Source organism: Dromiciops gliroides, chromosome 2 (genome assembly GCF_019393635.1).
Source record: "Dromiciops gliroides isolate mDroGli1 chromosome 2, mDroGli1.pri, whole genome shotgun sequence".
NCBI classification, from domain to species: domain Eukaryota; kingdom Metazoa; phylum Chordata; class Mammalia; order Microbiotheria; family Microbiotheriidae; genus Dromiciops; species Dromiciops gliroides.
In genome coordinates, this window is record NC_057862.1 from 615,396,488 (window position 1) to 615,420,931 (window position 24,444).

Here is a 24,444-nt window from a genome sequence, read left to right on the forward strand (position 1 = left end):
GAGAGAAAAACCTATAGAAAAGTTGAGCAGGTGGAACATAAACTCTCATTACCTAATAGCATTCATGGGAATTTGGAGAGTAGAGGGGAGAAATGACTTTTTTTCCCATTAGACTACATGTTATACGTGTCTTTATCATCTTATTTTTATTCACACTCTTAGCCCCCATTGTGGTCTTTGAATTTCTCTCATGCCCCACAGTGAATACTTCTTTACCCTTTTCTAGGTCATCACTGACTTTCTCTTCTCCTTCTAATAACTGGTAGTCACTGTTCATAGCCTTTCACCATGCCATTGTGGTGCCTGCTCATTACTTCCTTATCTTCCCTTCTCTTCCCCTTCCCACATTTTCTATCTTTCTCCACGGAAGCAGCTTCTGGTTTAAAGATAGCCCATGCCAGACCCCCAGAGAAATATCATTACCATAGTTGGAAATTCAGACTAAAATTGAGAGGGTCTACTGTATCTTCTTAACAATGGACTGGTTAGACCCTTGGCATCTCTTAACCTTCACCAATAAGTTGTAGATAATCCAGAGCCTCATATATCGTACGTAGAAACTATCCAAAAGTCTAGCAAATAAACTTTCAGTGGTAATGAAGGATTTTTACTGCTCCTTCCATATCCACATTAATCGAATATAAGTATAAGACAAACTGCTAGAGTTAGGGATGGGATGAATAGTCTGCAACCACAGTACAAAAATTCAGTTAAGTGGCAGTCTACAGAGATCGAGTCCATGACCTTAACCTCATTATCACTGTGCTTTAACCAACTGAGGTTAAAATAAGAAATGATCTCACACTGAAGTAAAAAGAGATTTGGGTTAGGACAAGAGTGATACATGGAACAGACTATCGAGTGAGAAGTGGAATTGTCCTCCCTGGAGAACTCTTAAAAATAGAATATAAAGCTAAATAGCTTGTACGGTTTAGGGTCGAACTTGTATAGATGCCAAGGTTAGCTAATCTCTGAAGGTCATTTATATCTTTGAGATTCAAATCTGCTGGTTTCTAACTACCTCAAAAAGCTGATGCAGGGGGCCAGTGGTCAAGTGGGGAGGATGTTGGCTTTGGAGTTACAAGGTCTGAGTACAAATTATGATTCTGAAGCATTATGTGTGTGACTTTGAGGAAGCTAATTAAACTCTGTGGACCTCCATTTCCTTATCTGCAAAATTAGGAAAGTGGATTGGATCACCTCTAAGGTCCCTGTTTGCTCTGAATCTATTCTCTTGATATACTTATTATGATAGACTAAGCATATCTTTGTATTTTAGCTGGTAATTATCTAAAAATGCCATCAAGAAGAGGGTGATATTCACATTTTTTCCTGCATAATAGAACCAGATTCTTTATAAAGTCCATGAAAAGTTCAATAACTTATTCATTACCAAAAATATTCCTTCCCTAGACTGACCCAGAACACACCTACTCACACAGTCTTCAATATACATACTGCTCACCAGTCATCCCTTATCCTCACATATACACACAACCACAAATAGCAGGACTGTGGAAGACTTTTCAGTTACTACTGTGACACAAATGAAAGTTTGGTGCCTCTGGGAATAGAAATTAATTGAAAGCAGAGTTCAGTTAATTTCCATTTCAATGTTCTTTATTGAATGGGACTTAGCTGCACATTTTCAATTTAGTAAGAAATGAGAACTTTTTAAGAGGGTGGGGAGAGATTTCTCTCTGGGACTGGGATAGCTCATCTGGGCAAATTCTGTCAACATTTCGGAAGGGAGAATTCTACACAGCCTTCATTAGACAAGTCAGTGATGTGGGGTCAGAAGGGCATGAAAAGTGGGGAAAATAGTTTGAGGTTTTTCTTTTCCTTATCAAAATAGCCCCTCATTTCAGTAAGTGTGATTAGTTATGTACAAGAGTCAAGTTAAGAGTGTCCTGTCAGTATGTCAAGTTGGTAGCTTTCATTGATTAGGATTTCTCAAGATACAAATCAACTGAAAAATAGACCAAACAGCCTGAAATTTCAGATGAGTAGCATCATAGATTTCGAGTTAAAAAGGACTTTAGAGAGCTTTTGATCCACCTATTCATTTTATACACAAGGAAGCTGGGACACAGAGATGTGAAATGTCTTGGCCAAAGTCATACAGTCGAGTAGCAGAGACAAAATTTGAATATAGGTTCTTCGACTCCAAAGCCAGTAACCTTTCCACTCTACCATGTTGCCTAAAGTAATACTGCTATTCTGTTCTTCTTAACCCCTCATACAGAAGTAGTTGTTTTTAAATCATTAGACTGTAGAATTTTAGACTCTATGACTGTCATTATTATCTGTACTTGAAGTCAGTGAAGAAAGATAGTTAGGAAATGTTACCTATATATAAAGAGGTGTGTTTTGTTATCTGGAGGGAGGTCTAGTTTGTTTATAAACGCATGTGTAGGGGCAGCTAGGTGGCGCAGTGGATAGAGCACAGACCCTGGAGTCAGGAGTACCTGATTTCAAATCTGGCCTCAGACACTTAACACTTACTAGCTGTGTGAACCTGGGCAAATCACTTAACCCCAACTGCCTCACTTAAAAAAATAAAAAAATAAAAAATAAATGCATGTGTAGGGGGGCACTTAGGTGGCGCAGTGGAAAAAGCACCCACCCTGGAATCAGGAGGACATGAGTTCAAATCCTGCCTCAGATACTTGACACTAGCTGTGTGACCCTGGGCAAATCACTTAACTCTCATTGCCCTGCCCCCCCAAATGCATGTGTATATAGTCATCCATGTACTCATAGCCATAACTAGTCAGAATTGCACATAGGCCAAATTCAGCAGTTGGAAGAGGGAGGGGAGCAGCATGGTAGCAGTAGAGAGGACAGTCTGATCTTGGATGCAGACTTAGAGAAGGGATTGTTCACCCCACAGAGAGTCTAGACTTAGCTCTTATCATGGTTGGAAGAAAGGGAGGAAATAGCCAACATGATGATGGGACCCCAGGAATAGTTGCACTGTTAAAGGATTACAAAGTAAATAGAGCACTGGCCCTGGAGTCAGGAGGACCTGAGTTCAAATCTCACCTCAGACACTAGCTCTGTGACTGAACAAATCACTTAACCCCAAATGCCTTAAAACATTGGCGGCCATCTCTAGTCATCTTGACATATATATTTCCACTAGACCCAGATGACTCTAGAGGAGAGAGTGAGGTTAGTGACCTTGCACAGCCCTCTCTCACTTAAATCCAATTCACTGGAAGTCATGACATCAACTACTGATGCCATGGTCCTCTTCAAAGAACAAGCAGCAACAACAAAGTAAGAAGTAGGGATCTGCACTGTGAGGATAAAGTGTGCTTTCCCCACCACACCACTTCCAGATATTGCCTTCCTGAGGCAAAACCCAATTCACCCTATCCTAGTTACAGCTCTATAAGCACCATGCTTCTCAGAGTTTATTGGTTCTAGTCTCTGCATGGGAGTTTTTCCAGCTAGATTTGACTTTCCCTCACTACCACATCCTCCTTGCCTGCTGATAATTCCATCTGCATCTGATTAAAAGGTCTCTTTCTGTCACACTGTGTAGGAAATAGACACACACAAAATAGATCCATATTTGGGTTCAGGAAATGCTTAAAAAGAAAAAAAGGTAAATCACTTCTCTTCTTTTGTACTAGGAGAAGAGGAAAATAGAAAAGAAGACAAAGGATGGGTATATCAGAGAAAGGAAAGAGGAGAGATTCTATAAAAGGACAACTCTCCTTCTACTCACAATTCTATTCCCTGTTTTGCAAAAATAAGCAAAACCTAGTGAAGCTAAATGATTTGCCTTTAGTCTTCCAAGTAAGAATGTTAGGAGCTAAAAACATAGAGTGACCAATACAATGACACCAGATTCCTCCTATGAACTGTGATTCCTACAAGAGACAGGACATTTGTGGCACTCCGGAGATACGTATCCTTGGGGGAGGGGGGGTTATTAGGTACCTTGTGAAATAGACCAGCAATCACCGAAGCCTATTTTGAGGTAGGAAGGAAAACCAGGTTATTGCTGCCTGTCCTGAGAGAATTTTCTCACTAATTCAGCTAAAGAGCTCTTCAATTAGGTTCAGCCTTTGGCACTCTCTAAAATGAAATGGATCACTTACTATCTACTCGAAAGGAAAATAATGTGAAATCCCAAATCCAGCCAAGGTACTTTGAAATAAGTATGAATTTCCCCAAGTATATCCACCTCCCCGTTAAGAACCTTTTAGCAAAGACTTGTAGTAAGGGAAATGTAGATGAATCAGAATAAATCTCTCAACACGCCTGTATGAGTAGGACTATTTTCCTATCCAAAGAAAACATTTCTTTCTGCTCGTTGTCTTGAAATACACCTACATTTTTGCTCACTCAGTTCCCCATGCCTTAACAACCTGCTTTCTCCTCCCTCCCTCTCAAAATTCATTTGTATTTGAAGCCAGAGGACCTGGGTTCAAATCCCAACTCTATTCCTTACAACCTTTGGCAAGTCTCTGGGTCTCAGGTTTCTCATCTGTAAAATGAGAGTGTCAGACTAGAATTTAATCTCTGAGCTCCCTTCTAGCTGCGATAGATACTTCAAAACCTAGGTCATGTCCCACTCCCTCCATGATGTTGTCCCTCCCCACTGTGGTCCACCATGATCTCCCCGCTCCACTGAACTCCTAGAGTGATTTGTCTTAACCTTTATTTGGCATCAGGTATCTTTTTATGTGTTGGCTTTGTCCATACACAGAATCACTGAACCTCAGGGTTTAAATGGATCTACTCCACCCTATAGCTGATCAAGAAACCCCTCTTCCCATATCCCCAACAAGTGGGCATTCAGGTTTTGCTTAAAGATCTCTAGGGAAGAAGGGGAATCCACTGCCTTCTAATACAGCCCATTCCTTCTTTTTGGTGAGCTCTAATTGTTAGGAAATTCTTTACCTAAAGCCCAAAGCTTCTCAGTCAGCCCTCTGGGGCCAAATCCAGTATCTTTTCTGTAGGCTAACTTTCTTTCTTTCTTTTTTGTTGTTGTTGTTGTTGTTTGGGGTTTTTTTTTTTTTGGCAGGGCAATGGGGCTTAAGTGATTTGCCCAAGGTCACACAGCTAGTAAGTGTCAAGTATCTGAGGCCGGATTTGAACTCAGGAACTCCTGAATCCAGGGCCGGTGCTTTATCCACTGCGCCACCTAGCCGCCCCCTCTGTAGGCTAACTTTCAAATACTGGAAGATAACATGGTGGTGCCCCATCAAGTTTTCTTTCTTCCCAGCTACCCAGTCTCAGTCCGTCCGATCACTGCTTCTATGGTATGATCAATGGACACGATCATGGCTCTTGACCATGAGAATCACCCTCCTCTGGATGTTCTCCAGCTTAATAATCTCTTCCCAAATAAACTATGGATCCCTTCAAAGCAGAAATAACATGTATTAAGTGCCTACTGTGTACAGGACATTATTAAGTGCCAGGAGAGACAATGTTAAGAAAGTGTTTGACTTTAAAGAGTATGCATAGGGTAGAAGAGCCTCACTGGGGAAGCTGGGTGGTGGTGCAGTGGACAGAGCTCTGGAGTCAGGAAGAGTTAAGTAAAAATCCAGCCTCAGGCACCTCCTAGCTGTGTGTCCCTGGGCAAGTCACTTAACCCCTGTTTGTCTCAGTTTCCTTATCTATAAAATGGGGGGAATAAGGGCCTCTACCTCTCTCCCTTGTGAGGATCAAATGAGGTAACATACGTAAAGCTCTTTATAAACTTTAAAGTGCAATGTAAGTGCTGGCTATTATCAGAAATGCCTGTTGAAGGATGGAACAATGGAAAACCCTAACCCTAACCCTGTGACCAGATCTGCACACAGCTCAGGAAAAGGTCTTCAATTTAGGAAGCCTCCTCCCCCTTCTAAGGGTAGGGTTGGTTGGTTTGTTCTTTTCTAGACAGCTAGAAGTGGAGTAAACAGAGTGCTGGGCCTGGAGACAGAAAGGCCCAGTTCAAATCCAGCCTCAGGCATTTCTTAGCAGTGTGAACCTGGGCAAGTCACTGCTTGCCTCAGTCCAACTGTACAATGGGGGTAATAGTAGCATCTACCTCCCAGAGTTTTTCTGAGGATCACAGATGATATTTGTAGAGGAGACAGGAATAAGCATTTATACAGTACCTTTGCTGACAAAGGTCTATGTAGTCAAAGCTTTGGTTTTTCCGATAGCAACGTATAGCTGTGAGAGTTTGGACTATAAGGAAAGCCAAGAGCACCAGAATTGATGGTTTTGAATTGTGGTCCTGGAAGACTTTTTAGAGCCCCTTTAAGTTAATACTTAAAGAAATTAATTCAGGCTATTCACTGGAAGAGAAGCTGACACTTAAAACTTTGTCCACATAATGAGTAGATGGGACTCATGGGAAAAGACCTTGATGATGGGAAAGAGTGAAGACAAAAGGAAAATGGGACAGCAGAGGATGAGATGGATAGATAACAACACAGAAGCAATGGTCATAGGCTTGGCCAGACTTTGAGGGATAGTAGAGGATAGGAAGGTCTGGCGGGCTACAACCCATGGGGTCACAAAGGCAGACACGACTGAACAACAGCAACAACAAAATATGCCAGGTGCTTCTTTAAATATTATTTCCTTTGTAACTATTATCTCCCCTTCCCTCATCTTCCTGGCTTGATATGGGCTGGAATCAACACACTCCTCTGTTGGGGGTTCTACCTTCTTCAGAAAAGCCCATTCATTTACTTACACTCTCTCCCAGCCCTCCCAAGTAACAATAACAATTGCTGGCATTTACATAGGACCTACTATGTGCCAGGCACTGTGCTAAGCACTTTATACATGTTACTGAGTCTCTGTGCATTCTGTACTGTATCTCTTGTACCTAACAATTCTCCCTGGACTGTCCCTTTACAATCCCCTTGTGACCTAAAGCAGGTTTTCTCTGGAACTCTTCCCTTCCTGTGGACCCAGGAAACCTTATTATGGTTTTTGCCAAGCATAAAGCATTACCATGAGTGAATAAAGCATTTATTTGGTGGGGTTTTTTGGGGGGGGGCAGGGCAATGGGGATTAAGTGACTTGTCCAGGGTCACACAGCTAGTAATTGTCAAGTGTCTGAGGTTGGATTTGAACCCAGGTACTCCTGAATCCAGGGCCAGTGCTCTATCCACTTTACCACCTAGCCACCCCGAATAAAGCATTTATTAAGGTCTTATATGCAGAACCCCGAGGATACGAATAGAAAAAGAGGCTCTGCTATTGAGGAACCCACTTTCCAATAAGGAAGACAACAGAGATTTCCACTGGGGTTCCCATCCTTTCTAAGCAGGGAGTTGTTTCTTTACTAAAGCTGTAGGGCTTTCCTTACTGCTGAGGATCTTCCATCATCCATGCCTTCTATGAGAAGCAACATGGTACAGTGGGATTTGGAGTCAGCCTAGCTTTAAAGCTAACTTCTGCTCTTTAATCTTGTGACATGTATTTTGGTTTTGGCCTTTAAAATGTATCAGTCCAAAATGTGAAGAACAGCTGGGCTAGATTAAATATACACAGAGGACCATTGTGCTAAAAGAGGCACTGTTTCATGGGTGTTGAGAAATCAATTGTCAACATATTTGAAAGAAAGAATATATGGGGCAGGTAGGTGGTACAGTGAATAGAGCACCAGCCCTGAAGTCGGGGGACCTGAGTTCAAATCTAACTTTAGACACTTGAGACTTACTAGCTGTGACCCTGGGCCTTGGGCCTTGGGAAAAAGAAAAGAAAGAAGAATATGAAAATGAGGGGCAAGAATTGGACCTTACTACCCTCCCCCCCTCAAAAAGGCTACCAAGAAAATGTTAGTAACTACTGACCTATATACCTACTAAATTTGGGAATAATCTTTGAGCACCTTGCTGAACAGACAAGTTTTCACCAGCAATTGTTCCTCAGCAGACTGCTTTTGTGTGTCTGTGTGTGTATAAAAGCAAGACTTTATTAAAATGCCTAAACATTAATTAAAGAATTTGATCCTTACCAGGCAAGCTTTTAAAAGAAACAGACCTGGAGGTATAATTTGATATTGTTATAATTTTATTACCCATGGTGCCATTTTGTAGACTATAGCTTTTCCTGCTTAGCTCAACCATACCTATTTTTACTCTTTTCTTGAGCAGACTACATCTTTACTTTTAACACAACTGCCCGAATTGTGTAGATGAAACAAGAACTCACTGGGTTTGTTGCTATTTTTTTTAAAAAGCATTTAAATTGGGGCAGCTAGGTGGCGCAGTGGATAGAGCACCAGCCCTGGAGTCAGGAGGACCTGAGTTCAAATCCAGCCTCAGACACTTAACACTTACTAGCTGTGTGACCCTAGGTAAGTCACTCAACCCCAATTGCCTCGCCAAAAAAACCAACAACAAACAAACAAAAAAAGCATTTAAATCGATAAAGTGCTACTTTAAAGGCTCATTTCCAACAAAGTGTCTCTCATGTGCATGTTAAAATTATATGATTCCGTGAAAGATAACTGGTGGGTAGCACGTTTGTTCTTTCAGTATGTACACAATGTCAAGAGAACTCAAGCATGTTAGTGCATGCCCTTGTAGTAATTTAATAGGACGATGTGGACAACAGTTGCATAGGATGAGAAGATGTGGGTGGTTTTTGATGGAGGGGAAAGCCACATTAATAAGATCACAGATCTGTATCTTTATCAAAATAACAGGTATGATCTACAGTTACTGATTTTTTTTGTAACCTGCTCTTGCCAGCTAGATTGTAAATTCCTTAAGACAATAGCATGCTTTCTTACTGTTACTGGGGAGCTAACCCCCAAAGTACCTACTGCCTTGCATGTAGTTTTTTTTGTGTTGTTTTTTTGTTGTGTTTTTTAGTGAGGCAATTGGAGTTAAGTGACTTACCCAGGGTCACACAGCTAGTAAGTATTAAGTGTCTGAGGCCGAATTTGAACTCAGGTACTCCTGACTCCAGGGCCGGTGCTCTATCCACTGCGCCACCTAGCTGCCCCTTTGCATGTAGTTTTTGCTGTTGTTGCTGTTCAGTTATTTTCAGTCATATCTGACTTTTCATAATACTATTTTGGGGGTTTCTTGGCAAAGATACTGGAATGGTTTGCCATTTCCTTTTCCAGCTCATTTTACAGATGAGGAAACTCAGGCAAACAAGGTTAAGTGACTTGCCTAGTATCACACAGCTAATAAGTGTGTGAGGCTTGGATTTGAACCCAGGGCTTCTTGATGCTATGCACTATGGCGCCACCTAGCTGTCCATGTATATCCATAGATTCCTTGAGGAGAGGCTTTTGGAACACCTTGTGAATGTGTATGTATATGTATGTAAATATGCATGTATATTGGAAAGACTGTCTAAGTCCTTTGGAAAGGATAGTTCATATGACCATATAATCAAAGGTGTAGATCTGGGATGGACTCTAGAGGTTGTCTTTCCAATCCCCTCATGTCAGATATGGAAAATGAACCCAAGAATCACTCTGGTAGTAAGTGATGGGCTCAATTGCAACCCCTTTGTGTCTCTGTCTTTGCAGAATTTATTACTTGGGTTTTGTGTCAGTTAAATTAAACCTGTATCATTAGACTAAGTGTTTACGTGAAAGCTGAGGGTCCCTTTCCCTTTTGGGGGTGATCTAGACATTAACAAGATTCTGATATTTCCAGGGCAAACCCTATGTAGAAGCATGAATTAAAAAGAGATTTAAGGGGCAGCTAAGTGGCGCAGTGGATAGAGCACCGGCCCTGGAGTCAGCAGGACCTGAGTTCAAATCCGGCCTCAGACACTTAACACTTACTAGCTGTGTGACCCTGGGCAAGTCACTTAACCCCAATTGCCTCACTAAAAAAACAAACAAACAAACAAAGAGATTTAAGATCCCAAAATTGAACTTGGGCTAACACAGTTGTATTTCAATTCAATTCCGTAAACATTTATTAAACACCTACCATGTGCCAGGCACTGTGCTAAGTACTGAGAATACCCCCCAAAAAGGTAAAAGACAGTCCCTGACCAGAAGGAGGGACTAATTAATGAGGGAGACAAGATGAAAATAAATGTATACAAAGTAAGCTAGATAGAAGATAAATAAGAAATAATTAATAGAGGGAAGGATTCTGGGCCATGGGTTACATTTTAGCATTTCAAAATTTCTATGATTTCTGCAGTGTGGTTGCTCCCTTCATCAGGACAGATCAGAACGCATCCATTCCTTAAAAGATGGAAGAAGAAGAAGAAGAAGAAGAAGAAGAAGAAGAAGAAGAAGAAGAAGAAGAAGAAGAAGAAGAAGAAGAAGAAGAAGAAGAAGAAGAAGAAGAAGAAGAAGAAGAAGTTGTTGTTGCTCTGGTCAAAAAAAAAAACCCATCACCTGAATTTAGATAGTCTGGTTCTCTAACAATAAGCCTACAGGCAGTCTGTCATTAGGCACCAACTTGTAGCCTTTCCTGGTTGGTAGAATTTACTGTAGCCTGTGTTCCTCTAGAATAGCTTTCTAGAACTCAGGGACAAGTCATTGGAATAAGTTGGTATTATGAAATATAAATGTATACAATAAGGATAAGTAAGCATAAACAGTGTATCTAATCAAACGGTTTCTACTGTAGTGAAGTCTTGGAGTTAGCACCAGTGCCGGATTGTGTGTGTATGGGGCAGGGGGAGGGGGGCTTTCAAAGATGACTAAAGTAAATAATATATGACCTGGCAACAGAAGTACTGAATTCTCTCACATGTTTTCATTAGAGTCAGAGTCAGCCCTAGCCAAAATGTCTTTTCTCTCCGCCCTCCCCCCACCCCCGCCCCTATCAGCACCTACTTTGAATACCCAGCTCTCTGCAACCTCCTAGTTTCTTCCCTAGCCGTCCTCTATTCTAAGCGCATCTTCTTCAGTGACCCATGCTTTTACCCCAAATGTGCTTGGGGCTCTGTGTCACTGACCTAACCCCTGGCTGGGAGGCGGTGCTGTCTGCTCACCTCCTGGGTTTATTCTAATGAGCTCACCTTGGCATTGAGGAGCAGACAACTGCAGCATGGGTTGCAGAATCACACAGTCGCAAGGTACTGGAGAGATCACCTATTTCCCCTGAAATCACCTGGAGTATACTTTGTATTTACTTGGGGGGGGGGGCGGGGCAGTGTTTTTGCTTCTGGTATAATGTAAGCTCCTACAAGGCACCAGCTGTTTCATTTCTGTCATTGTATCTCCAGGGTTTGTTCCAATTTTTTTTAAACTAGATCTAGGATTTTGTGAATGTAAAGATTATCTACTGAGGTAACTTCCTCTACCAAGGTAGAGCTGCACCCTCTCTACGATTTAGAGTCTTATGGAATGGCCTGGAATACCCAAAGTGCAATGGCTTGCCTTGTACTACATAGCCACCACACAGCAGAGGAAGGCCCCAAACTCAGTCTTCCTGACTTCCCAGGCATCTTTCCATCCACCATGCCACCAGGCTACCTGGTAGGTGTTTAACAAATGCTTGGGTTTTTTTTTTGTTTTTTTTTTTTTAAGCGAGGCAATTGGGGTTAAGTGACTTGCCCAGGGTCACACAGCCAGCAAGTGTTAAGTGTCTGAGGCCGGATTTGAACTCAGGTACTCCCGACTCCAGGGCCGGTGCTCTATCCACTGCGCCATCTAGCTGCCCCAACAAATGCTTGTTAATTGAAGCATTGAGGTCCAGAAAGAGGGAATGATTTGTCCAAAATTATCTGGGTTTATTGGTCAAATCAAAATATCCTGGGAACCCAGATTCTAATTTCACATGTCAAATATCATTGTTCTTGTATTGCTCCATTGTTTTCAGTCTTGTCTGTCTCTTCATGACCCTGTTTGAGGTTTTCTTGGCAAAGATGCTGGAGTGATTTTCCATTTCCTTCTACAGTTCATTTTACAGATGAGGAAACTGAGGTAAACAAGGTTAAATGACTTGCCCAGGGTCACACAGCTAGTAAGTATCTGAGGCCAGATTTGAACTAAGAAAAATGAGTCCTCCTGACTCCAGTCCCAGCATTCTATCCACTGTACCATCTAATTACCTATGTAAAATAGCATAATGATTTAATATATATATATGTATATATATGAACCCCTCCCTTGAGAAATAAAAAGCAAATTTGAAAATTAGATAAAACTTTTTCAGTGGAATTCAGTCATTAAGAGGTAGAGAAAATCTGGGTGCTTCATCTAGGAAGCCAGTTGAGAATAGGGATGGGAAAAGGCAGCATCCTGAAATCTAAGCTATCAAATACCTCTAGGCAGAGATTCTTAACCTTTTCTTATGTCACATCCCCCCGTGGAGCCTATTGACCCTTGCTCAAAATAATGCTTTTAAATGCAAAAAATACAGAAGATTTCAGAAGAAAACAATTATAATGAGGTGATGAGAGCCTGCACGCTATTGGTGACAGTGTCTGAGGAGAGAAGAAGGTGTCTTGGGGAGATGTTATAAGGATTGAATTGACAAGATTTGGCAACAGATTTAAGTGGAGGGATGGGGTGGTGAAAGAGAAGAAGGATTCCATAATGGTACCTATCAAAATATTTTTTAAAACAAGTCCACAGATCTCAGGTAAAGAATCCTGCTGAGAGCCTACTTCTCTCAAACATGCCTTTATTAGCACAAAGGATACTTCACGCTAGGCACTATGCTAATGGCTGGGGCTACAAGAAAGGCAAAAAATAGACTCTGCCCTCAAGGAGCTCACATTTTAATGGAGAAGAAAATGTGGAAAAAACTATACCCATACAAGATATATACAGTGCAAATGGAAGGCGCTTTCAGAAGGAAGGCAGTAGCAGTGGTGAAGACTGGGAAAGACCTCCAGAATGTGGGAGTTGAGAAAACCAGAGGGAAGAACAAGAGCACTCCAGGCATGGGGTGGGGTGGGGGGAAGGTAAAGCCTGTACAATGGAATATCACAGAGACCTTGAGAAGATGGGGTGCTGCGTGTTTGTGTGTATGTGTGTGTGTGTGTGTGTGTGTGTGAGAGAGAGAGAGAGAGAGAGAGAGAGAGAGAGAGAGAGAGAGAGAGAGAGAGAGCGAGCAGTGGTGGTGGTCAAATGTAAGAAGATGGGAAAGCAAAGAAGGGGCCAGATTGTGAAGGACTTTAAATATCAAAGAAAGGATTTTACATTTCATTCTGTAGTTTTGTTTTGTTTTGTTTTGTTTGCAGGGCAATGAAGGTAAAGTGACTTGCCCAGGGTCACACAGCTAGTAAGTGTTAAGTGTCTGAGACTGGATTTGAACTCAGGTCCTCCTGAATCCAGAACTTGTGCTTTCTTTATCCACTGCACAACTTAGCTGCCCCCTACATTTCATTCTGAAGCTACCTCTCATTATAACAATATAGCCTATTTGAATTTTAAAGATTTTTTTCATCTTCAAGAATTCCCTATTAAAGATGTAAATAATGGGGGTGAAGGATATCACGAGCTAATATTTATCAGTTAATGACACCTTTTCAGATATTACTCCATGAGAGAACTGAGGACAAGAATGGGATGCACACGGATGGATGGATGGATGGATGGATGGATGGATGGATGGATGGATGGATGGATGGATGGATGACAAAGACAAGCTTTGCCTACTTGAGAATTTTGTTTGGAGCTGGACCTAAAATCCGTCACCCGTCTATAACTCTCCCCAGAGAACAAGTAAGAAGGAAAGGGGGCTTGGGGACTCTTTTTTCTTTTCTTTTCTTTTTTTTTTTCGGGGCAATGGGGGTTAAGTGACTTGCCCAGGGTCACACAGCTAGTAAGTGTCAAGTGTCTGAGGCCGGATTTGAACTCAGGTCCTCCTGAATCCAGGGCTGGTGCTTTATCCACTGCACCACCTAGCTGCCCCCTTGGGGACTCTTTAGAGGCCAGATTGTTAACATTGTAAAGGCAGGAAGTTTGTTTTATATTTTTATGCTTTTCACAGAATTTAGTATACACCTGAGCACATTAATCTTTAAAGTATTTGTTGAAGCTTTAATTTTTCCCTACACATTTTCCAATCTAATCACACACACACACACACACACACACACACACACACACACCTGTTCCCATAAACCCATCTCTCATAAAAAACTATTAAAACTAATCAATACATTGACCAGTGTTGTTTTCCCCCTCTCTATTCAGGGAGGGAAGTTTGTTTTATTGTCTGACCTCCAGAGCCAATATTGACCATTACCTTTGGTAGATTCTTCTTGATTGGTGGAGGCCTCAGAACATCCCCAGCCAATAGAATAAGATCAGAAATTCTTTGCTGATGGATTTTCTCTTATTTCTCCTGGTCTAAAAGTGTTTCTCTCTAAAATAATTTAAGCTTAAGGCCCTCTGCAAAATGTTGCCAGTTTCCCTCAGCTCTAGCTCATTATCCTTAAAAATAGCTTCAGCCCTCCTTTCTTTTAACAATAGATAGACTTTTTCAGGAAATATACTTTGCAAGAAGTTTTATTTAAGAGTTTGTTAGGGAGCGGCTAGGTGGCGCAGTGGATGGAGTACTGGCCCTGGAGTCAGGAGGACCTGAGTTCAAATCGAGCCTCAGACACTTAACACTTACTGGCTGTGTGACCCTGGGCAAGTCACTTAACCCCAATTGCCTCACCAAAAAAAAAAAAAAAGAGTTTGTTAGGAAGTGTTTGCTTTGTAAAAATAAAATAAAACACATCATTTTAAAAAATGAAATTCTCTTGAAATACCCCAAACAAGAGAGAAGAAAAGGCATTTCTTCTTTTGCTGAGGTGGGGGGCTATGGCTGTAGAACATGGCATACGCTATTAGACTTAGTTGATATGTTAGTTTTACAGAACAGCTTTTTCTCTCTCTCTCTCTTTTTTTTTTTAGGACCTTTGCCTCTGACCTGCAGCTGGAACCCATGACTGCTTTTTGGGAAGGTTTTTTGGAAATTTAATCCAGAAAAATCCTGTTATAACATGGCTCATTATCACCTGGCATGAGGTGTAAGGGATGTGTCAGGACAAATCACGTGCACCTTCAAGCCCTATGAAAATTATTACCAATATCAGCATTACCATTCCTGTTCTTATTATGAAGAGGCAGCATTGGTAGGCATAGGGAAAAGAGTGTTGGTTCTGTAGTGAAGGAGAGCTAGAAGTAAATCCTGGCTCGGCTACACACTATCTCTGTGATCAAGAGTCATGAGGCAGCTAGATGACATAGGGAGACCTGAATTCAAATTCTGCCTCAGGCATGTACTAGCTGGATGACCCAGGGGCCCTTCCTGTCTCTAGAGATCTTTCAAGCAAAGGCTGAATGAGTGACCTCCGATCAGATATGTTGTAGAGAGGGTCTTGACCAGCTATAGCTTGGACTACATGGCCAATGAGATCCCTTCCATCTCTGGTATTCTTTTATTTTTCATGAGTCCTTGAATTAAAAGTTTGGCCTGAATGAGGCTGTGCTGGTCATCATTTGTAAATTCCTAAATTAAAGCCCACATCCATCACTTAGGTAAATAATAAGCTGATTTGGGGGGAGGGGAAGTCAAATCACAACGGGAATAATAATAATAACAAGGTTATTGTGAAAATCAAAGGTGATCATATACATATAGTAATATGTAAGTATTTGCTGTTATTAGTTAACCTCTCTGGGCTTTCTTATCTGTAACCGAGACCGGGATGGTATAGGATACCTTTCAGAAACAAATCCTGAAAACCCACATCCTCTGAATCTTTACAACCATGTATAGTTTCTTTGTGCATCACAGGAAGCTTTGTTCAATTCAGTTCAACAGAGATGAAATGCCCACTAAGTGTGAGGCAGTTTGCTAGGAGTTGGAAAGCCCCAAACAAAACAGCCCCTGACCTTGAAGGCATTTCCATTCTCTGGTAGCCCTTTCATTTGAAAAAAGAGAAAGCCCGAGCTCACATAGCTGAAATGACTTGGGAACTTATGTTTGAAATGAAATTTGACTTCTAAAACCAGGATAATGGTATACTCTATATTAACATGAGCTATTACTTTTTATCTCCCAAGAACTGTGAGATAAGAACTTATCCTTCTCTAATGAGTGCTTGAGACAAGATGGAAGCCTTGAGTTCTTTAAAGTCATGCCAATGGAGTGAAGGTAATGACAGCTCCTACCAAGTTGGAAAGGCTCTGGGCATCGGCTGGGAAATCAATAGGTCATCATCTGAGGACCTGCTTAGCTGAGACTAGAGGTATTCATCACTAGGCTGTCTATGAGGCAAATACAATTTTTAACCTCCTGAAACTCAGAAAAATTGTCTATTAAGGCATGAGGGTGAGAGATTGCAATTTATCTAGGGGGTACCCATATGTACAAAACTATTCAGTATTTAAGCATTTCTTTTACACAGTTGGTGGGCTCTCCATTCCCTTTCTTTATTGACTTCCTCCTGTCTGTTACCTATCTTCCAGATATTTCATCACTCGGTATTCCAGATGGGAAGCTGGGGCAGCTAGGTGGTGCAGTGGATAAACCACTGGCCCTGGATTCAGGAGGACCTGAGTTCAAATCCAAAAAAAAAAGAACAACTCCAGATGGGAAAGCCAAAGAGATATCAAAATCAAATCAGTCAATTTTGTTAATTGATTATCAGCTTTTCACTGGGCCCTTTGTCAAGGCTTTTCCAGATTAGCAGGTCCAGAGATTGAACTCCACAGCTGTGGCCTTCAAGAATCCAGGATTATTTCCATGCTTTAAGGAGGCATTAGAAAGAAATGTATTGACCAGTATTGGAATATATACTCTTGTCCAAGGACCAGGCTAAATACATTCAAAGAGGCTCATCACCAGGTTGGCCATAGCATGATGAATTTTTAAACCACAGCAATCTTCAAAGGCCGTCGACTAAGTTGTGAGTTGCACAGGATGAAAAGAGTGCCAACTAAAAAGAAATCATGGACCCTTAAAGTATGAAAGTGGTAGCAACTACCTTGAGACCTTCCTGTCCCCGGAGGTGTTTCCAGTAAAGGCTGAATGAGTGACCTCTGATCAGATACATCATAGAGAGTATCTTGACCAGCTATTACTTGGCCTCCACAGCCCATGAAATCCTTTCCACCTCTGAGATCCTCTTGGATTCCATGAGTTCCTGAATTAAATGTCTGGCCCAAATGAGGCTGTGCCGGCCATCATTATAGTTAAAGGCCAGGGAAGCTAGGTGGTGCAGTAGATAAAGCACTGGCCTGGATTCAGGAGGACCTGAGTTCAAATCCAGCCTCAGACACTTGACACTTGCTACCTGTGTGACCCTGGGCAAGTCACTTAACGCTCTTTGCCCTGCCACCCCAAAAAAGTTTAAGACCGGATCCCTCCTTTCTATAAATAATAACCAAGCTGTTTGGGGGGAGGGTCTAGCATATACTTTGTAAAGGGGTTTCTTTGGGTGACTTTTAGGAAGTATCTGTTATAGAAAAACAAAATATATCAATAAATTAAATAAATAAAGAGAAAAAAGATGTGGGGTTTTGGGGGCAGATTTCATTTGTCTATGTTAACTCTGACCTTTAATATCTTGGATAATTGAGAGATGACAGCACAAGATGAATTCTCATGTTGTTTAGGAAATGGACCTTTTAAATATGGGAATGAGAAAAATGCATATGTAAAAGGAGAACTTAAAATATGTCTTTTAAAAAATTACTCAACAACTTGGAAAGCAAAGAATGTACCATCATAAATTGGATTATAAGTAGCAGATATTCTGGAGTGTGCTGTGATTGGGCTTTGCAGTAATGGTAAACACTGTTCTGCTCTCAAAAGGTGATGGGCAATACAGTGTAGGTGAAAGACCAGAGGATTATGAGTCAGACGACCTGAGTTCAAGACCTTGTTCTGTCACTTACCATCTGTGTGTCCTTGAACAAATTGTTCACCTCTCTCGGCCCATTTCCTCAAAGAGTACAGAGTTGACATAAGATGCAGCAACTTACTAACAGAGAAATGTGCCAAGTCATGTAAAGGATATCATTAGAGAGGTGTATGATCAAAAAAGGATTTGGGGGAAAAAACTATGTAATAGGTTCTAATGTGTTATTGTTCAGTCATGTCTGACCCTTCGTGACCCCATTTGGGGTATTCTTGGCAGAGATACTGGAGTGATTTGCTATTTCTTTCTCCAGCTCATTTGACAAATGAGGAAACTGAGACAAACAGGGTTAAGTGACTTGCCCAGGGTCACACAGGTAGTAAGGGTGTGAGGCTGGGTTTGAACTCAGATCACCTATGCTGACTTCAGGCCCTGTGCTGTATCCATTGTGCCACCTCATTAGCTGCCCTCATTGCCCTGTAAACACTTTTGCTAATCCTCCACTTAACTAAAAGAAGGTCCTAGTCTGCAACTTCAATAAAAAGAGTGGAGAATGAAAATCTGGAATCTCTGGTGGGATTCAGAGTGAGAACACATTTTATAAATAAAACAATCTACTCCTACTATTGTTATTTATTTATATATTTATTTTTATTTGTTTGTTTTGTGGGGCAATGAGGGTTAAGTGACTTGCACAGGGTCACACTGCTAGTGTCAAGTGTCTAAAGTGGGATTTGAACTCAGGTCCTCCTGAATCCAGGAAAGTACTTTATCCACTGTGCCACCTAGCTGTCCCTATTGCTATTTATTCTTAAAGGAATTGATTTTAGATCTCCTACAACCATCTGTTCCTTAGACCTACATATTTCCTTTGACTCATCTTATTAGAGATCCTACAAGTGACTTATGAATTAAATAATCAAGCTCTATCCTCTAGAACATCTCAATCCCTCCATAGCAGTCAGCATCCTGCAGGGGTGAACACAGGAAGCAAGGTGCACAGGGATTACCATTAGCATCTTCCCTAATAGGCAATCAAGAAGGAATGACTGATTTCTTAATTAAAAAAAATCCAATAAATAACACCAATGGATGAGCCTCAGGGATGAAAAGAAAAGTGACTCCAAATCCCGAGAATCTACTTTTGGGCACCAGCTCTACCACTTTAGTTGTTAATTTACTTCATTTTAAAACAAGGATGATACATTACCTGCCTCACAAGGTTTTGAGGCTGGGTTCTATAACCCATAAAGTTGTTGTTGTTGTTATCCTAGGACATAAGAACCTAAAAGAATTAGGAAAAGAAAATGACTAACCTAGGTCCCCAATTTTTGAGGAAAATCCATCCTCTGCAGTGATCCCATGTATTCACATTTGCACAATTTGAAGTTATGCTTATATAAAATATGGTCATTACTTCCAGTCCAATGGAAACATATAGTGCATATTCAAATGATGAAACGTCTTTGGGAGGATGCTTATTCCTGGATCTTGCTAGAAAGAAATACTAATCCTAGTGATCTGAGAGGTTAATGCACCTTTCCCCTCCCTAGAGGACAGTTATGGGGAAATGGGTGGGAGGGGGAAGTATGGAATGGGGAATAGATGAAGAAACTAACAACTCTCCATTGAGCCCCTACTGTGTGTAAGATAGTATGCTGGGAGTGTAGTACTATCTTCAGTAGCCTCGAAACACCTCCCTTTTATTTCTTTATTTTAGAGGGAGTTACTATTAGGTCTCATTTAAAATTGTGAAAGGTTGACGATTTTCCTCCTTTCAAGTCCTGTTTCCTGGCTCGTTTAGTTATCAGTGACTGCATCAGCAAGGCTTAAGGATTATTTAACCACAGTAAACTTGTGAGCACCAATAGACTAACCGGTGTACATAAAAAGGAAACACATGATTTTCTTTTCACTGATGCTACATTCTCCAGAAGCAGCTGTTGCCAAAAGACCCTCAGCATTTATTACACCAACTATCCCTTCTGCGCTTCGGATCATTCAGTCCATATCCATGATTTCATCATTGTGAGAAACTCTTGGTGTGGAAATTCCATCCACAGTTGCAGACCAATAACAAAGGTGTAGAGAGTTCAGGGAGGCATTTGCCCACGACTTGTGACTTGACCTTGGCCACTCAGCTAGTCTATGTCAAAGCTCAGAACCTGAACTCTCCAGATCTTCCTGCTTCTAGTCTGGACCTAACCACAACCGACAATCTCTACTTCCTAATTATAATGGTCAATATTTATAGACATAAAGGGACTTTTTTAATAGCCCACAAAATGTTACAAAAATGAGTTGCTAGATATTTAGAATATGTTTACTGTTCAGATGTCAAGATTCTAATACTATTGATGTGATAAAGACTTCATTTCCCTGAATGAAGGGATATGTAGCTTGTAGTTTTTTCTAAACCTGCCCCCAAAATGTGCTTTACAATGGCATTCATTGATAAAGATACTTTGAATATTGTAGCAAACTAAAGGAAACTCTATCCATCCCTCCATCCAGTTTCTTCCCAATAATAAATAGCTTTGTGCTGATGATTCTTAAGTAAACTATCCAAAATCCTTAAACTGCTTGCTGCTATGAGTGAGGGTGTCTACCAGTATAATCTCTTCAACTATTCATTCCATTTCTCCATCCTTAATCAGATGTAAATATAAAGAAGTTTTCCAAATTTCTGCATAAATGGAAATTGCATTCAGACAACACTACAAGATGGTGTGGATATAAATTATAATTATATTATATTATAGACAGGTTATATTTATATTATAGATTATATTTGATTTGCTATCATGCTCCAATGGGGAAGTTTTTCTTTATGATCTCTCTGACCATCTAATTCTGCCCCTACTCATTATCATCGATAGATGTATAAAACTCCAGTTCTTTCAACATTCAATTAAGATAGCAGAAACTAACAGAAAAAGATTGCAGCATTTTAGCAAGAGATAATAGAAAAAATGATTTTATACCTTCTTAGATCTGTGGTCTCACTGATGTGGGTGCTTTTTCCAACCATGGAGATGAGAAATCATTCATATCCTCTCATCCTGCTTGACTCTTGCCCATGTCCTCCCCAAAATTCTCAGTCCATGAAACTATTTTACACATTGCTACATTTAATTAGAAATCTGACCCTTAAATGGCTACCTGGCATATCAGTTGATGCATTTTGAATTTAAATCGGTAAACAGTCCAATAAACACCTGGTTTTTCTTTTTTTGAAAAAAAAAAAATCCCTCTTTTAAAATCATTCAAAGCACATAAAAAGAATATCCACTTACCCCTACAATAGTTGCTATGATTAAATTCTTCTCAGGATCAGAGTTTATATGAGCGAGAAATTAATGCAAAAATAAAAAGAGCAGCAGTAGAGAGCTAGCTTGTTTGACTTACCCTGAAATGAGACTGTGACATACTAATCAGTGACTTTAAATGCAGGGATAACTAATGTCTCTTCCCATTATATAATCTCTAGGTCAAATCCTAGCATCAACTGATCATAAAACTGAACTATGTTGAATTTCATAGAACAAAAAGAGACCTATGAAAAGTTAATGACTTTGATTATTTTTTTTTTTGGAAAAAAAGAAAAAAGGGAAAGCTTTGTATTTTGAAATCATTTTAAGCACTAAAAAGTTAATATTTAAAGAGTAAACTTTGAAAAATTGTTTTCACTCTCTGGTGCTCTTACATAAATCAGCTTCTTTGTTAGAGTGATATTTACAGGGGAAAGTCAATTTGAAAAAGTGACATTGAGAAGCAAAATATAAAGAAAACTGATACATTTCAATGTAGTTATTTCCTTAAAAATCATTATTTAGAATTTTTGATGCTATTCTTTATGTCCTTATATCTCTTTGAACTTTTTTATACTTTCTTTTAGTCACCCTGACTTTATTCCTTTGGAGTGCCTATCACAATGATAATATATAATATTAATATCAATAAGTATGGTATAGTGGAAATTAATCTTAGATTTGGAGCCAGATTTGCTACCCACTACCTATGGGACTTTGGGAAAGTAATTTCAGCTCTCTGGGACTAAGTTTCCCATATTTGTAAAATGGGGAAGGGGGAGAAGGGTCCACAAGACAATTTTCAAGATCAATTTCTGTGCAAAGACTGTGATTCTATTAATACCCAATAATGTGTTTTATATCCCAGAGGAAATAAGTTTTAACTGATAATGATACTGTAACAGCTTATATTTTCTTCCAAAGAGATCCTAAACACTGCTGAGTTTTCATAAAGATTGCTTTACTAATTGAGAATTATTCCCTAAGTGATTTGTGGAAAAAGATATGGATCGTTTTCAAAGGAAAAAGCATGATCTATCGACAACCATTTTAAAAATCGTTCAAAAGCACTAGTAAACAGATAAACGAGAATTAAAACAACTCTGAGGAATCTATTCACACCCATCAGAGATGGAAAAATTCATCGTTGAAAGGCCTATGAAAGGATAGGCACACTGGTTCACTGATGAGGCTGTGAATCAGTCCAACCATTCTAGAAAATAATTTGGAATTCTGTAAAAAATAGTTGATATGGGGCAGCTAGGTGGCGCAGTGGATAGAGCACCAGCCCTGGAGTCAGGAGGACCTGAGTTCAAATCCGGCCTCAGACACTTAACACTTACTAGCTGTGTGACCCTGGGCAAGTCACTTAACCCCAATTGCCTCACTAAAAAAAAAAAAAATAGTTGATATTCTTGGACTCAACAATCTAACTACTGGATTCATAATTTGAGATACTTGACAAGAGAAAAAGATGTATGTGTGTTTGTGTTTATACACTATCTATCTGTCTATCCAACTATTCCATCTATCCATCCATCTATCCACATAAGACAAATGTATATAAATATTCATAACAACACTATTTAAATAGGAAAAAAACTGCACCTAATAATTGGAGAATAGCTGAACAAACTGCATGGTAGAGTATAATATGAGTGAAGGGGCCAGAACCATAGGGGGCCAGTTCTTATGCTCAAACATATCACCCTTGTGACATGAATTAATGGAATATTATTATGCTATGATGAATATGAAGAATTGGGAGATATGTGGGAAGACTTTCACATTCATATTGCCTTAAACAACCATTTTAGATATTATATCATTTGATCTTCATGCTACTGATGTGAAGTAGATATTATTATTATTATAATCATTATTATTCCCATTTTACCATTTTCATCAACCTCTTCAACTCCAATGACTTCCATTTTCCCCTGACATCAGCCACACAGAGGGATAATCATAACCTTGATCTGATTGGCACCCATAACTATTCCACTTCCAGGATTCAGAACTCTGAAATTCTTCTTTTCAGTCATAGCCACCTATCTTTCTATTTTGACCTATGCCCCACTACTCCTAAATCTATTCTTCCTCACTTTGATCTCATTCCTGGTAACCCAATCCATCACCCCTGAATTGCTCTTGTTTAATAGTTAATGAATAATAATAATAACTAACATTTATATATTGTTTTCAAGCTTGCAAAGCTCTTTATAAATATTATATCATTTGATCTTCATGCCACTGATGTGAGGTAGGTATTGTTTATTTATTTGGTTTTGGTTTTTTGCATGGCAACGAAGGTTAAGTGACTTGCCCTGGGTCACACAGCTAGTAAGTATCAAGTGTCTGAGGTCAGATTTTAACTCAGGTCCTCCTGAATCCAGGACCAGTGCTTTATCCACTGTGCCACCTAGCTGGCCCTGAGGTAGGCATTATTACTATTACTATTATTATTATTATCCCCATTTTACAGACCAAGAAAATGTGGCTTAGAGAGGAAATGCCTGGCCAAGGGTTATATTAAGTGTCTGAGTCAAGATTTTAATTCAGGTCTTCCTGAGTCCAATACCCATTCATCACCCATCTAGCTTCCTTTCACCACCTTGACTCTATTACTGACCAATTCAAGTATGTACTAATAGCTATCCTTGAATCTCCTGCCTCCTGCCCCATTGTATTATCACCATTCATACTTTGTTGAACTCCTACCTGGTTTGCCCTCTCCTTTATCCCCGATCTGCCTTCCCCTTCCATACTTACCTGCTGCAGAATACTGCTGAATAAATTCACACAATTGTGCCAACTATATTAACTTCAAGTTTATGTTGTCTAATCTTAACTGGGTTCTCACTGCTGTCCAGCAATTCTCTTCTTCCCTGATTGACTCTAGTCATATTACCTATTCCAAACTTTTTCCCTTCTCTTCAAGTCTTCTATACTCCTTCCTTCACTCTCCCTCTTAGCATGGGACCTTACCTGCTACTTCACTGGAGGAGGAAAGACCATGTCTTGTGGTTTCCCTTATCATTTCTACTCCATACCTTGAAACTCATCTTTGTCATTCCACAGCATCAATTAGGACTGTTCAGAACAGCAATTAGCATGAAAACAAGGATACTATGAGTTTCTCCTGCTCATTTCAGTCCCTTTCTCTATTCCAAGTGACTCTACAAATTGAAAGATTATGTAGTAACCCAAGCATCAGCCTTGGGAAGAAGAAAAAGAAACCCACATACAAGGTTTAAGAGTTCAAAAGAGATTTGTTAAAAGAAATACTTTACAATCAGCTGAAGATGGGAGTGGAATATTGCGGGCTTCCAATTCTGCTTTCAGACTAGGGTGATCATGAAACATT

The 24,444-nt window shown here is 40.1% G+C and overlaps 1 protein-coding gene across 1 annotated transcript in view; it reads right to left on the bottom strand.

Moving 5' to 3' along the window:
- Positions 1–21,196, bottom strand: part of ARHGEF33 (Rho guanine nucleotide exchange factor 33) — a 99,769-nt gene extending 78,573 nt beyond the window's left edge. The window contains 1 exon segment of the mRNA XM_043986881.1: positions 21,063–21,196. The gene's annotated coding sequence lies outside the window, so the exon portion shown is untranslated.
- Between the last annotated feature and the right edge of the window lie 3,248 nt (positions 21,197–24,444).